Consider the following 14,994-nt stretch of genomic DNA (forward strand, 5'->3'; position numbering starts at 1 on the left):
GGATCTAGCATGCTGAGGTGGGAGTTAGCGATGCTAACGGCTGAGCTAAGCTTCACAGCTCAACTCAGAAAACCTGTCACTCTCTCTCCTCCTCTGTCTCTCTTTTACTATTTGGCCTGACACAGAAATGCCAGCCGCCTCTGATGCTGACCACAAAAACAAGTTATTAAAAGGCTTGAAAGGGGTTATGAATATTCACATGGGGGATTTGAGAGGAGAGGAAACGCAGAAGCCTGACAGTGGGGTGAGCAGTCAGACTCCTGTCTCACTAAACGATTCGAACACAAATCCATTCAGATCCCTGAGCACACGGGGGTGAAAAACATTTACATACAAATACAATTATGCCACCACACACTCATACACATGCACACATACAAAGGCTACAGAATCTGATTAGCATTATTCCTCTTCACTAGAACAAAATCCATCATGTGCTGCAATTGATTTGAAATACATTAGCAAATTGTCATCTGAAACCAAGAATTGTAATCCCTAATCAAACGGATGAGAGCTCTCTCTTTCCATTTTCCCTCACTTCTGTTTACATGCACGAGCCCAAAATTGCAGTGTTTTCCCCACATGGAGAAGTGCTCTTAACAAGCGAGGACACTCAACATCAAAGATTTTTGGCTTTTTGTCAGGGCATTTCAGCTGAACGCCAGATTGATTCGTATGGTGTCTATGTGTGTGTGTGTGTGTGTGTGTATATGTGTGTGTCTGACATCATCCCAAGGGAGCACCAGACTGTGTTACAGCAACTGCCCGCTGACACTAGACCGGTTGCCTCCAGATGGCCTCTGCCACACACACACGCACGCTCACACACACACACACCGTTCTCCTCAGCACAAGAGTGATATCTTTTCATCTCTGGTTCAATATTAAGTGTTCTCTTTCACCCTCCATAAGCTCCAATCACTACGAATCTACGATCTGCTGGTACATTATTATGTCTGTAGTTAAAGTCATGAACAGCTCTTTGTTGTACTGTATTACAGTAGTCATGCCAATAAAGCTTTATTGAAAATGCAGAGACAGAGAAAGATGAATCTATACAAGACAAAATCATGTAAAACTAATTGCAATATGAAAAATACCTAATTATACATTAAAGCATAGTTCACCAACAAGTTTTCATAATGCAATCTTATAGCTCATTGAAATCCATTTGACTTTATGAAAGTCAGTCATAGTATTAGATATCATAGATATCACATCCTTGTTGTTACAGCCTACTTATTATACAATATATGTGACCCTGGACCACAAAACCAGTCATAAGTAGCACGGGTATATTTGTTTCAATAGCCAACAATACACTGTATGGGTCAAAATTATACATTTTTCTTTTATGCCAAAAATCATTAGGATATTGAGATCATGTTCCATGACGATATTTTGTAGATGATGTTTAAAGATGTTTAAATCTCAGTTTTAAAAAAAAATGACCCTTATGATTGGTTTTGTGGTCCACGGTCACATATTAATAAATGTGCGTGTGTGGGTTTTATATACAGAATATATATTTCTAAATAATGTATTGATTGTTTTAAGATGGAAAACATACAAAAAGAGCAAAACAGTATTACAGTAATGAGAATCATCATTAAGAGTAATGAGAATTTCGAGGGAATCAGATTTTTACATTTTTCTTAGGGAAAATATAATTTCTAATTTTCTTAATGTGGGAAAAATATGACTGGGACACATTTTCATGAGATTTACCCAAAGAGAGAGGGGTAGTCACCAGATGCACTCCACAGCATGGGTTCTGTTTGGCTCTGTGAGCTGATTTGTGCAGGAACTCCAAGGTTTCTATACATTAATTGGTTCCTCTGAGTTCTTGATTTAAATGTTTTTCAGCCGCCAGCAACCCGCCTGTCCATTAAACACCCACAATCCCTCTCCAGAGCCCCATCGCTTGCTCATTTTTCTCATCCGCTTTCAGGATTACCTCACTGCCTGGCATCTTTCCTCCTGCCCTCTTGTCCTTTGCCCTCTTCCTCTTTCTCCTTTTCCCATCTTGAGCCCCACATTCATTTCAGGGCTACTTTGTTCAGTCTCTCTCCCTTGCTCATGCATGATTGCGTCCTGCGGGTCACAGAATGTGGTACGCTGTTAATTACCTTGAGGCTGAGAACGAGCCGCTCGGACAGAGACAGAAAGGAAAGTCCATAAGCACAGAGATGGTTAAACATTTAACAGTGGCGCTGCACTGTGCAAACAACTCTTCCTAGCAGATTTCCAGTTGAGAGGAAAAACAGAATTGTGTTCTGGGTAAAAGCACCTCTATAGGGACAAAGAGAGGCTATAAAACGAACATCCTCAGGTGTTTTTAACCACAGAAAAGTGGGAATGTGTCCTCAGAGGCTCAGTGAGTCATCTATGGCTTCATCCTCCTCATCAACACACACACTTCCTTGTCTACCTGAGAGACTGTGTTCTCACAACAGCTGCAGAGCAGTGCCAGCCAAATACACCAAGCAACAATGTGAGATTTCTGTGTTGTGGTGCGTGTAGGTGAGATCACGAGTGATAGACAGATGTAGCCTGAGGTGAGATGAAGAGAAAAAAAAGACATAGTGTGTGTAAATCTGTTTAATATGACACCTGGTGTTAAGATAAATCTTGGGTGAGGGGTACAGTGCTAAATATGGGTGTAAACGAAGTACAAAATGTGCATGACAAAACTGACATGCACATCTGGTCAGTAAAGCCGGTTCTGTGATTAGTAGTAAATCTCCATCACCTGCTTTCAGATGGAGCAGCATTTACTGCACAGAGCCGTAGTTCTCTGACAAGCTACGAGAAGAGAAAAGAAAAAAAAAAAGAAAAAATTCACAGACGATATAATCGTACGAGTATCACATCGAAGAAATGGTTCGTGATAATGACAGCTACTTGCGTAGCTTCTCAGTGAACAACGGCTCTGTGTAGTAAATGCAGCTCCATCTGAAAGCACGTGAAAATACCACATTTAATAACACGTTTTTACTACAAACTCACTTCATAACGTCAGCCGAGTGTTTGAAATAAATCCTTCTGTGAGATGATGTGGCTTCTTACACAGAATAAGGTACGCAAATAGTGGTGTCGCGATTCGTCGATTTTACTAAGTCTAAAATATGGGTTTAAAAGAAATCATACAAAACAAAAAATCTGGGAACGCCCATTGGATGCATACATCCATAAGGACTCACAGAACTTCTCTGGTTTGACTGATATCAACATGCAGCAACACAGATCATGCAAAGCATTCATCTGAAATTCAGACCAAAATGTGTTACATTTTGAAAGCAATAGTTTTTTTATACCCTTTATCAACATTCAGTGATACACTAGCATAAGAAATCACTAAATTAGAGACCCTCCCTTGAAATCCAATCACAGTGTTCACAAGAGGCACATTTGAGATGCAAATAAAAACTAGGTGTAAACACAGATGTCTCATTTGACCACTTGTGATTGGATCAACTGAGAATGAGATGAATGGTGTAAACAGGTCTTATGTGAGTGTATGGGTTACAGTACCAAGTCCAACCAGCCTCTTTCTTCTCTGACTGGCAGTGTTTTTCCAGTTCCTCATTGTTGCCTCTTGTTAGCATCTCCCCTCATTAACAAATCTTTCTGCCGCCACTGCGTGAGAGAGATGTGACTGGGCTTCAGAGAATGAGCAAAGGCGGCAGTGAAACACAGTCACACACATACAATCTAGTTTTTCCATTTCACTCTTTCTTACCCTCTCACACATCCTCTGTCTGTCTGTCTGTCTGTCTCTCTCTCTCTCTCACACACACACACACACACACTTGCTCTGTTTATTCACGCCTATGCAGGATAACAATCTCCTGTCGCCCACCATCTTTTCTCATCACCTCGTTCTCTCAGCCGAAGGCCTAGAATCGCATTCAGCATCTCCTTTCACAGCTCTCTCTGTGTTCTGAAAGAGTCACACACAACCCCCCCCCAACACACATAAAACTCTTTCAATCTCTGATATCCTGCCTGCTGTTTACACAGAGGTGTATTTATGTAGCTTATGCAACAACTGTAAAGACTATCAGCTTGGACAAAAAGAAAAGGGTGGGATGAGAATAAAGGGGAATTGGAAATGAAGGAAATGAAAAACATGAAGGGAAAGGGAAAGGGAAAAGGGGAAAGGGGAAAGGGGAAAAGGGAAAGGGAAAGGGAAAGGGAAAGGGAAAGGGGAAGGGTGAAATTAAATGAAATTAAATGAAATTAAATGAAATGTATATATAAGCAAAAGGAAGTAAAAGGGATGGAAAGCAAGAGAAAAAAAGGAAAAAGAGCAAGGAAAGGAAAAAGGAGGGAGAAGTCAAAGGAAGAGGAAGTAAAAATTAGAAATGGTAAGCGAAAAAAAACAAGAGGACACAAGGAAAGGAAAAGGAAAAGAAAAAGACAGCAAAAAACAAACAAAAGAAGAAAAGTCAAGGTAAAGGCAGAAAAGGAAATAAATGGACAAAGGATACTAATTCAAGGAAAAAGACAAGAATGGACAGCAGGAAAGAAAAGAAACAAAAGGAAACTTAAAGTAAAAGGAAACACGCTGTACAGTAACATCAGACCAAGTAACAATGTTCACACTCACCTAATTAGGAGGTTTTTGCTGTGTAAATTCTAAGCTCACTTATTTGGCTCCACTTGAAAGATGTGAAAAATCAGAAACAAAGTAGAAAAGAAAAAGAAAAAGATGAAAGATGGATATGTGATAAAACTGCAGGGAGAAGGGGTCTTCGCTGAGGGGGAATGGAAGAGAAGCTCCATTACATTTTAATGGGAGGAGCCATGACCTCCAGCACCACCTTATGGCAGGTCAGGAGAAGGTTAACCCTCCAGGGGCAGAAGAATCATGGGAAATAAGGTTTTTAGAGGTCACTGGTTAATGCGTTTATCGCTCCCTCTCTGCGACTCCTACACTAACCTTCAGCAGGCATAAACATGTGATGGGAAAACAGGGAATTGCGAGACGAGGCCAGTGAAAGACCGGGTGGGCATCTCAACGTGCGGTTTCTGAGCAGGCCCAGTGTGCTTCTCACCTTCTCTTTCGGCAAGCTCTACATGCTAAGTGAGAACATTGTTCCGGTCAATTTGTTCCTTTCAGAGCCCCAGTGGGCAGTGTCCTTTAGCCTGACAGCACACTGAGAGAAAACACTCTGTCTGGAAGGGTCTGACATCAAGACAAGTGTGAGGGAGAGACAGAAAGACGTAGGGAGAGAAAGAAAGACTGAGCTCTGTGCCAAAAAGGGAGGGACAGCGAAAGGGACGGTTTGAGATATGGAGAAATCGAGGGCTGACAAAAGGAAAAAAGAAAAGGGAAGGAAACTGGATGACAGTAAAAGACTGATAAAGAGGACGCCAATGACATGGAGGGAGTTATGGGGCCCTGCATTGGGGAGTACGAGTGAACGGCACCCCTACGCCCATGGACCGCCTCGAAAAGGGTCCACCGGGGGGCGGGGGTGGGGTTAAGCAGCCGCAGGTGGCGCAAAACCCCAAGGGCAACTGTAAGCGTGCATGTGTGTTCGTCCGCGCGTGTGCCCCCTGTGCCCAGAGCACCTGTTCCCTCGGCACACTGGCCTCAACACTTGCACTGAGGGGTGAAGTGCGGCTGTTGGGGGGAAAGGGCCAACTTGAACAGGGCACCTATTCAAGAAAACTTGGAACACTCTCTCTATTTCCCTTCATCCACCTTTTCTAATCCCTCCCAATCACATTTCAGAATATCCTTCAAATTACATCCCAGTAAAATCAGCAGGAGGGTTGCTCGAGCTCAGAGCACATTGATAAGGTTGCACATCTCAACTTAAGGCAGGTAATAAAACAGCTCTGTGTTTGCTGGGGATTAGAACGGCTCCGCTGAACAGTCTGTTAAGATGTAAAGTGCATTAAAGACAATGGCAACAGCAGAATTTAAGTTGTTGAGAACGAGAACAGAAACATAACCGGGTCATTGACATTACTAACTTTTTGTCCACTCAGTTTATTCAAAAATACATTAAAAATCTAATTCACACATACAATACTTGAATACACCCGTTTTATAATAAGCGTTTTATTTATAATCCTGGAAAGGATTAAGAAAATTTGTTTGATGATCTGAATCTTTTAAGTGTGACAAATATGCAAAAAACTAAAAAAACAGGAAGGGGGCAAAAACCTTTTCACACCACTGTATGAGGCAAGGTCAATAATAAGTCTATTAAAATATCACATAGGCCCTAATTCATTTATTGAAATTCCAACCACCTTTAAAAGAATATTTTAAAACTTTTTGGAAAATAATGGATAATGTATACTCTCACATGTATTGTACGGAAACTTTTTTTTGTTGCACTTAATGGTTACACCACTTGAATGAATACAAAGAGCAAATTTCTAAGAACTTGCGGAAATGAAATGTTTTAAACTAGATTCTTTAAATATCGTGGGAACTTTTATACATCACTGACCCAACTACAGAGCAAGTGACTGCTTCATTTCTTGTTCATAAAAACTGCAGCGCAACAAATGGAGTTAAAAAGGGAACACTGAAACTGATCTATTCCGAGTCGTACACTTCCTGTGCACTTCACACATTGTGTGCTGTGGTGCTAATGATAATTCAGTGTGTAATGAGTGGTTTTGTATGTGCGCTCGAAGAGGTCAATGGCAAGCTCACACAAATGCCACCCTCAGTCATGAATCATGGGCCTCAGGGACTGTCGAAATGAAAAAATGTGAGCGCTTAAGCTGGACTGAAACCAAACAAAGAAGATGGATGATAATAACCCAATTCACAATGCAAAAACTGAACAGCTCTAATGACTGCTATCGAGCTTGAGACCTTTAGTCATGTAGACAGTAAGAAAATTTTGTTTTTGCTTCAAAGAACAATTCTTGTCCATAATAAGCCAGAGTTGTTGGTGGAGAAAACAGGCTGCTATCCTATCCATATCTTACCTTTCCTTCACTAAAGGACATCGTCTCCACATGGCAAATCCTCTTTTCACTTCCTTTCTCATCTGCTCTCTCTCCTGGGTTCTTTTAAATACTTTCACCCTTAGGGACTTCACTCACTTCTTTCTCTTTTTCCAGTCCACAAACCTTGAAGGATAACAAAAGACAGTGCAATGACTATTTGAATTTGAAACAGGGGGACTATGACAAAAACCGTGTCTCACAGCGAGGCGGCAGACAGACCGGTGCTGAAGAGCCAGCCATTCACGAAAGTTCACCCTCATGTTGAGAAACTTAAAAGAAGATGAAAAATACTATTCTGACACAGCGCGACCCACTTACTTGGTGGAATACGAACAGCTGTTGAGTAGGTGTATGTTCAAACACCTGGAAGATACGGCAAGTAAAACAAACATAAACACCCACCAACCATACTAAAGCAAACACACACTCTCTTAGATTCAAGTTGCCTATATCAAGAACCGTATTGGGCTCTATATGAGCTATGTGGTTCTTTGGAGACTAAAAGAGCTCTTGATGTTTCATTATAGGGTTTTCTGATCAGTGTACTGGGTGGGTTCTAAAAGCACAAGAACATAGTCTTCCTAAAGAACCACAGAATAAATGGCTCTTTGTGGAATTAAATAGGTCCTGCTATGAAATCCTTGTGGTTGTAATTGGAACCTTTATTTTTAAGAGAGCAGCTCTAAATGTCAGTTCATGAGAAATGGGGTGAATGGGGAAAGAAAGAACAATGACACCTAGACGGGTTTCATTTAACAGCTACCGTTCACAGTTTTTACAATTGGTTTTGGTCAGAACTGCATTTCTAAATACCTAGTGTGCTTTCAAAAATCTTCAGACAGTCAGAAAACTAGAAGAACATGCAGACTAAACTATAGATCATTTTGTTCCTGCATTCAATGACCACATCTTTCAAAATTCATTAAATCTTCTCGAACTCATATACCACTCTAAGAAAGAAAGAAAGAAACAGGCCAACAAGGCCTACCACATGATTTCCCTTATAGCTGACAACATTTTGCTATGTCATTTCATTATCATCATCAATTCAAAAGAGCCCATCTTTGAAACATCATGTAAACATGATTGACTGGGACGGATCAGACATGCCAAGACCAAGTAATATAGATGTATTATATGTATATTGGTGCCAGTGCATTTGATTAAAGGTGGATCTGTTGCACAGATATGTGCAGACACTTGTTTTTGTTTTACAGTATCAGAGCTACATTTTTATAGTGGAATTACCGTATGCAAAAAGTAAGACATGCTGTAGCATAAAATTTGAGAGTTTTTTTTCCTTGTACTGCATGCAACACAATAAAGAGCTGCCATTCTTGTTTTATAAAAGGCTTCTGGTTTCTGTTAAAAAAAGATCTTGTAATGCTCAGTGTCTTGATGGGTGTGAATGTTAGTTAGGTTATGGCAGAATGAGTTCATTTGTTTAGGTGATTTAAGTGCATTTGAGATTAATTGCTGTGTCAAGATGGAAAAGATAATTGTGTGAAGAGTTTGGAGGAAGTACACTCAGTTTTGAGAAATGCACCACTTGTAAAAGACTGCACAAACGCAGTCAACCTGAGAGCAAAAAGCTATAAAAAAATAATAAATGGAGGCATATGAGAGACCTAAAATGAAGACAATCTTTTAAGACTTGAATTTAATTAAATTATGTCATAATCTAATTGCAATATTGATCAAAAGAAAATACTGAAGGTAAAGTGATATTGTTGCCAAAACACATTTTTTCAAGACAAATGAATCTCAGCTACTGTAAAATGTTTAAAACTGTTAATTATTGAATTCTGTTCCACCATACGTAAGGCTTCAACACAACCCGAATTTCATTGGCAAAATCAAGACCAACAACTCTCTAAATCATGTCTAAATACAAAAACGCACTTCTTTAATTACATAAGCGTAATACCTCATAAAGAAGAATCATAACACGTCTGAACAATACTCGAAGAATAATTACTTAGTGTGGAAACAACACAATTCAGGGGCGCGCGCAGAACCAAACCCATCATCGCAACACTGAGCTGGAGAGGAAAAACCCCGTAACAGCTAGCCACTACAATCCAGAACAAAAGCTTACAATTTGGAGAACCAGCACACTTACCGATAACAGCCGCGGGAAACGTTGAGCCCGGTTCTCTGTGAATGACTCGCCTCCTCGGGACTATAATCCAGAATGATTGAGAGGAGAAGAGAGGAGGGGTCCACGTGAAATCTACTCCTCTCTATCGCACCTGTCTCTGTGCAGATCTGATCCCTGAGCTGACATCCTTAAGACAACTGTGTCCGAACCCCCAACAACTAACCCCCCGCCCCAACGTACACAACGACACCTGTCCCCGGGTAAAAACACCGCGCAACAAAGCTCGTTTATGCTGCTCGTGAACAAATGGCATTCCCGGCTTGGTCCTGCATCCGTTGTATTCCCCTTCGGACAGCCATCCAGTATCCAAGAAGTCGTTTGCAATAAACAGGAATAAACTGCCTTATGTCTAACAAATGATGGCAAAAAACAGTCCACGCCAGCGCAACCAGCTGTGCCTTATGAAAACGTGTCTGTCTGGGCTGGAAACACTTGCCTTATCAATCACCTACCGCTACAATAGTTATTCAGTGCTGCGCCAACACGCTCCTGAGCGCGTGGACAAAAAGGCACGTTCGTTTGTTTGGTGCGCGGCGCAGCCTCCGATTTGAGTCCAAACTCTGGAATCCGTTAAAGGAAACTCTTATTGTCCGGTAGAAATGTAATATTTCCAGCAATCCCCGGCGTGTAGCCCGCAGCGTTTGGTCTGAAAGAGAAAGATCGCGCGTTTGCTATCTCAGCGCTGTTGTACGTCTCTCACCCACAGCTATTCAAACGCAAGTCAATGCCAAAACCTGACGCAGAATAGAGATGCGGACTGGAGCGGAATTAATTTGTTGTTAATCATTTGAGGTTAGGAAATAAACCAGCGATACTTGGATGAGGGGATTAGTCTTGGCATAGAAGCAAGCGCAAGTGGCAACGTAAGTTAATTTAATTTGGAGACCGAGAGAGCGAGCTGGAAAAACATCAAAATAAAGTGATATGTGCAGACACTTGTTTTTGTTTTACAGTATCAGAGCTACATTTTTATAGTGGAATTACCGTATGCAAAAAGTAAGACATGCTGTAGCATAAAATTTGAGAGTTTTTTTTCCTTGTACTGCATGCAACACAATAAAGAGCTGCCATTCTTGTTTTATAAAAGGCTTCTGGTTTCTGTTAAAAAAAGATCTTGTAATGCTCAGTGTCTTGATGGGTGTGAATGTTAGTTAGGTTATGGCAGAATGAGTTCATTTGTTTAGGTGATTTAAGTGCATTTGAGATTAATTGCTGTGTCAAGATGGAAAAGATAATTGTGTGAAGAGTTGAGGAAGTACACTCAGTTTTGAGAAATGCACCACTTGTAAAAGACTGCACAAACGCAGTCAACCTGAGAGCAAAAAGCTATAAAAAAAATAATAAATGGAGGCATATGAGAGACCTAAAATGAAGACAATCTTTTAAGACTTGAATTTAATTAAATTGTCATAATCTAATTGCAATATTGATCAAAAGAAAATACTGAAGGTAAAGTGATATTGTTGCCAAAACACATTTTTTCAAGACAAATGAATCTCAGCTACTGTAAAATGTTTAAAACTGTTAATTATTGAATTCTGTTCCACCATACGTAAGGCTTCAACACAACCCGAATTTCATTGGCAAAATCAAGACCAATAACTCTCTAAATCATGTCTAAATACAAAAACGCACTTCTTTAATTACATAAGCGTAATACCTCATAAAGAAGAATCATAACACGTCTGAACAATACTCGAAGAATAATTACTTAGTGTGGAAACAACACAATTCAGGGGCGCGCGCAGAACCAAACCCATCATCGCAACACTGAGCTGGAGAGGAAAAACCCGTAACAGCTAGCCACTACAATCCAGAACAAAAGCTTACAATTTGGAGAACCAGCACACTTACCGATAACAGCCGCGGGAAACGTTGAGCCCGGTTCTCTGTGAATGACTCGCCTCCTCGGGACTATAATCCAGAATGATTGAGAGGAGAAGAGAGGAGGGGTCCACGTGAAATCTACTCCTCTCTATCGCACCTGTCTCTGTGCAGATCTGATCCCTGAGCTGACATCCTTAAGACAACTGTGTCCGAACCCCCAACAACTAACCCCCCGCCCCAACGTACACAACGACACCTGTCCCCGGGTAAAAACACCGCGCAACAAAGCTCGTTTATGCTGCTCGTGAACAAATGGCATTCCCGGCTTGGTCCTGCATCCGTTGTATTCCCCTTCGGACAGCCATCCAGTATCCAAGAAGTCGTTTGCAATAAACAGGAATAAACTGCCTTATGTCTAACAAATGATGGCAAAAAACAGTCCACGCCAGCGCAACCAGCTGTGCCTTATGAAAACGTGTCTGTCTGGGCTGGAAACACTTGCCTTATCAATCACCTACCGCTACAATAGTTATTCAGTGCTGCGCCAACACGCTCCTGAGCGCGTGGACAAAAAGGCACGTTCGTTTGTTTGGTGCGCGGCGCAGCCTCCGATTTGAGTCCAAACTCTGCAATCCGTTAAAGGAAACTCTTATTGTCCGGTAGAAATGTAATATTTCCAGCAATCCCCGGCGTGTAGCCCGCAGCGTTTGGTCTGAAAGAGAAAGATCGCGCGTTTGCTATCTCAGCGCTGTTGTACGTCTCTCACCCACAGCTATTCAAACGCAAGTCAATGCCAAAACCTGACGCAGAATAGAGACGCGGACTGGAGCGGAATTAATTTGTTGTTAATCATTTGAGGTTAGGAAATAAACCAGCGATACTTGGATGAGGGGATTAGTCTTGGCATAGAAGCAAGCGCAAGTGGCAACGTAAATTAATTTAATTTGGAGACCGAGAGAGCGAGCTGGAAAAACATCAAAATAAAGTCATATTTTCACAGCAAATGCTGGGGAGGGTAATAATAACAATTCTCTTCTTTTCCTCATTCCTCTTTCTGTGATCATACTTCTGTGATCATACTCCTCCAAGTCATAAGGAGTCTAGACAACAATAGATGAGTTGGTGACTTCATAAGCTAAGGATGCCTTGGGCAGGTACATGAATGTCAAATAGACTGACATTATCAGACAGATATAAACACACCTGAAAAAGTCCCTCTTAATGAACCCATGAGCATTTCTTCAACATGACTCAAACTAATTATGTTTATGCACAGAAAAAGAAAAAATCTAGGTGTGTGGTATATATCGTGCATGATTTAGAGTAATTAACAGCACGAGAACCATTAGACAATTCTGGCCCTTGCACACAAAGTCAATATGATTTGCTGCTGTCACAGTTGGGGTAATTGAATAGGCTGAGCCCCAATGGTTCACAATTACCCAGTACGATTTTCCTTATTGTGATCTTTTAATAAAAAGTATCAAATTAGGCCAAAGAAACTTTGAGGGAAACATCTCGCTTTGTTCGCGTCTCCACATTTGATCTGAAGTAAAGCTCTCGCAAAAGAGCGATACGGAACTGACAACAAATAAATAAACAAAAGAGAAGCACAGTTTTGTTCTTCCTGGCTTTCATCCCACACTGCCGCTCTGAAATGGAGCATTTGCTTCAAACCCGGGCCACAAAACCATGTTGGGAACACGAAACGAGGCAGTTTATCAGAGACAAAGAACTTTGAAGAGCAACATTTTTTAGCTCTTACTCCTGCTAGAGAAGCAGCCAAAGATCACCCTGAATCGGCGTACTGCTAACTCTGAAACAGTCTTCATTCTTAGTGGAGATGCTAAAATAATGTTCCTGTCTTCCGCTCCAGGCTAGCGCTGGTTGCTAGGTGCATATATGGGTGATTGGGCGAGATAAGAAGAGTGAGGTCACCATTATGCCACAATATGAGGTGCAATGTGATATCTCTGGGTAATGACATATATCGTAGCTCAGGGGCAGCATTGCATGTGATCAAGCACAATCGAATTACTTGAAGTCACAAGCCAACCATCATGTCTCCATTTACTTGTGATTTGATTGCAGGTCCTGATAGCAGCCGGCGAATAGCCGTGCAGTTTATTCCATGTTCATATCCATTATTATTAGAGATGTCTAGGTTTTTAATGGAATGGGATACTTCAGTTTCGGACCATTGCTTCAAATACACAGTGACTTTACAGTAGCTTTGCTTTTGTTCTTGCAGTAACAAGATTTCACTCCATAATTCCATATCGTAAAGCACCATATAGATCATTGTGCTGGCTTGAAACCAAACAGCCTAATGGTCTACATATTCTCAATCATATAGCTGTCTAAAAGCTCCAAAGCCTTATTTGTTCATGAGTAGAAATCCATCCAGCAAGTGCCAAACACAACAATTATCTGAGCCCTAGGTGACTTTTGTCAGCCACCCAAATCCAAGCCTCTTTCTTTACTGTTTTCGCTATAATCGCAAGCACATGTACAAATTGAATCAACAGCCATTATTACTTGCGTCTCAATAAATATACTCTCCATGGAGTCTTGACTCAACGTTTGTGAATGCAAATGCAATTACAGGTCATTTGAACTTGGTAGATGTCCAGTGCTGATAAAAATGGAGCTGGTTTGAACCAGTCTAACAATCTATTGTGCTGAGAGGGGAGCTTGGTAGCTGGGTCAATGATATTGTGCTTTTTTTAATCTATTAATTTATTCGGAAATTCATACATACAATGACTAGAACACGCCTCTTCTATGATAAGCATGCTTTTATTTTCTGTATTAAAATTCATTTGGATTTTTTATGGATGGCATAAAATCGAAAATGTCAGACAGTGATGCAACAGTGATATCATAATGAAGAAAAAGACCTCATTAAAAGAATGAAATTCTTGAAAGAAAACCTTATTAATTAGTTTGGCATAACAAAACTGCTTCACTGCTTGTTAAAATTGGAAAAAATTTTGTCTGCCAGATCAAAGTCATGTGGTTTAATGAACTTGAATAAACATGCAGGGGGGGATCATAAAACAAGAAATTATATCAGAGAGGACTCCTGCGGACCATCATAACTATGCGTCAAGGTCGGTAAGACTATTAAAATATCAGATAATTTGACCCGTTTATGACAAAGCAAGATTCATTCAGATTGTAAAAGTCTCATGCAGAGTGACACCCCAATAAGCTTAATATTTATGAATATACTGTATATAGCCTATAAAAACAAGTAAAAATCTTCTTAAAAATCCAGTTTAAAAAACATGTGGCAAGTTCTTAGAAATGTATTTTTTGTGTTCATGCTGGTTTCATATATATTTTACTTGTCTTAATCACTATTTTTTTTACTTTTTCAAGGTAATTTCTCTCTTTCTCTATGCATTTTCTTGAAATTACCTTGAGAAATGTACATTCCTAAGAAAATGCCTCATGTTTTTTTTTACTTTTTATTGTTATAGTTGACTTATTATTATTGTCATTGTGTAAAATGTTAGAAAAGAGAATATAGATCAATAGAAAAGAGTCTCATTTCTCTTTTCTCAGTGGTCTATGTGCCACAGTTGAAGGCCTTGTTTGGTAAGGCAGCTGCGGTCTGTGATGAGGTTGTCACGGCGGTCTAACTGCGAGCAGATTAGAGATCTCACCTCACCCAGAGTGCTGAACACACCGCGGCCACTGACCCGCCAGCAACCCACACCTGACATGATCCCAGAGCAATAAACACTGGCTAGTGTGAGTGTCTGGAACATTAAAAGCCTCTGGAAAGAAAAAGGCATACAGAAAACTGGGTTCATTTATGTATCTTTGACAGCCTGCTGAATGATAGGCCTAACTGCCTACTCTGTCTGAAAATACACGATGGGTTCCTGTAACCGTTTAGCTTTCGTTGTGTTGCCCTGGAGACAACGGTTTTCGTTTCACCTCTCTATAAATGTTCAGATGAGTTTGGTAAAATGCTTCTAAAAATGTCAGCCCAGGAGCAGTGGGGTGTATTT

At 40.6% G+C, this 14,994-nt stretch overlaps 1 protein-coding gene across 3 annotated transcripts in view; it reads right to left on the reverse strand.

Annotated features, from left to right (window-relative positions):
• Window positions 1-9,874, reverse strand: part of LOC107585853 (semaphorin-6B-like) — a 134,558-nt gene extending 124,684 nt beyond the window's left edge. For all 3 annotated transcript variants that reach the window (XM_016273015.1, XM_016273013.1, XM_016273014.1), the window contains exon 1: window positions 9,107-9,874. The gene's annotated coding sequence lies outside the window, so the exon portion shown is untranslated. The remainder of the gene's footprint in view (window positions 1-9,106) is intronic.
• Window positions 9,875-14,994: the final 5,120 nt, after the last annotated feature.

This window comes from Sinocyclocheilus grahami, unplaced genomic scaffold (assembly GCF_001515645.1).
Source record: "Sinocyclocheilus grahami isolate Dianchi unplaced genomic scaffold, SAMN03320097.WGS_v1.1 scaffold75.1, whole genome shotgun sequence".
Taxonomy (NCBI): Eukaryota; Metazoa; Chordata; class Actinopteri; order Cypriniformes; family Cyprinidae; genus Sinocyclocheilus; species Sinocyclocheilus grahami.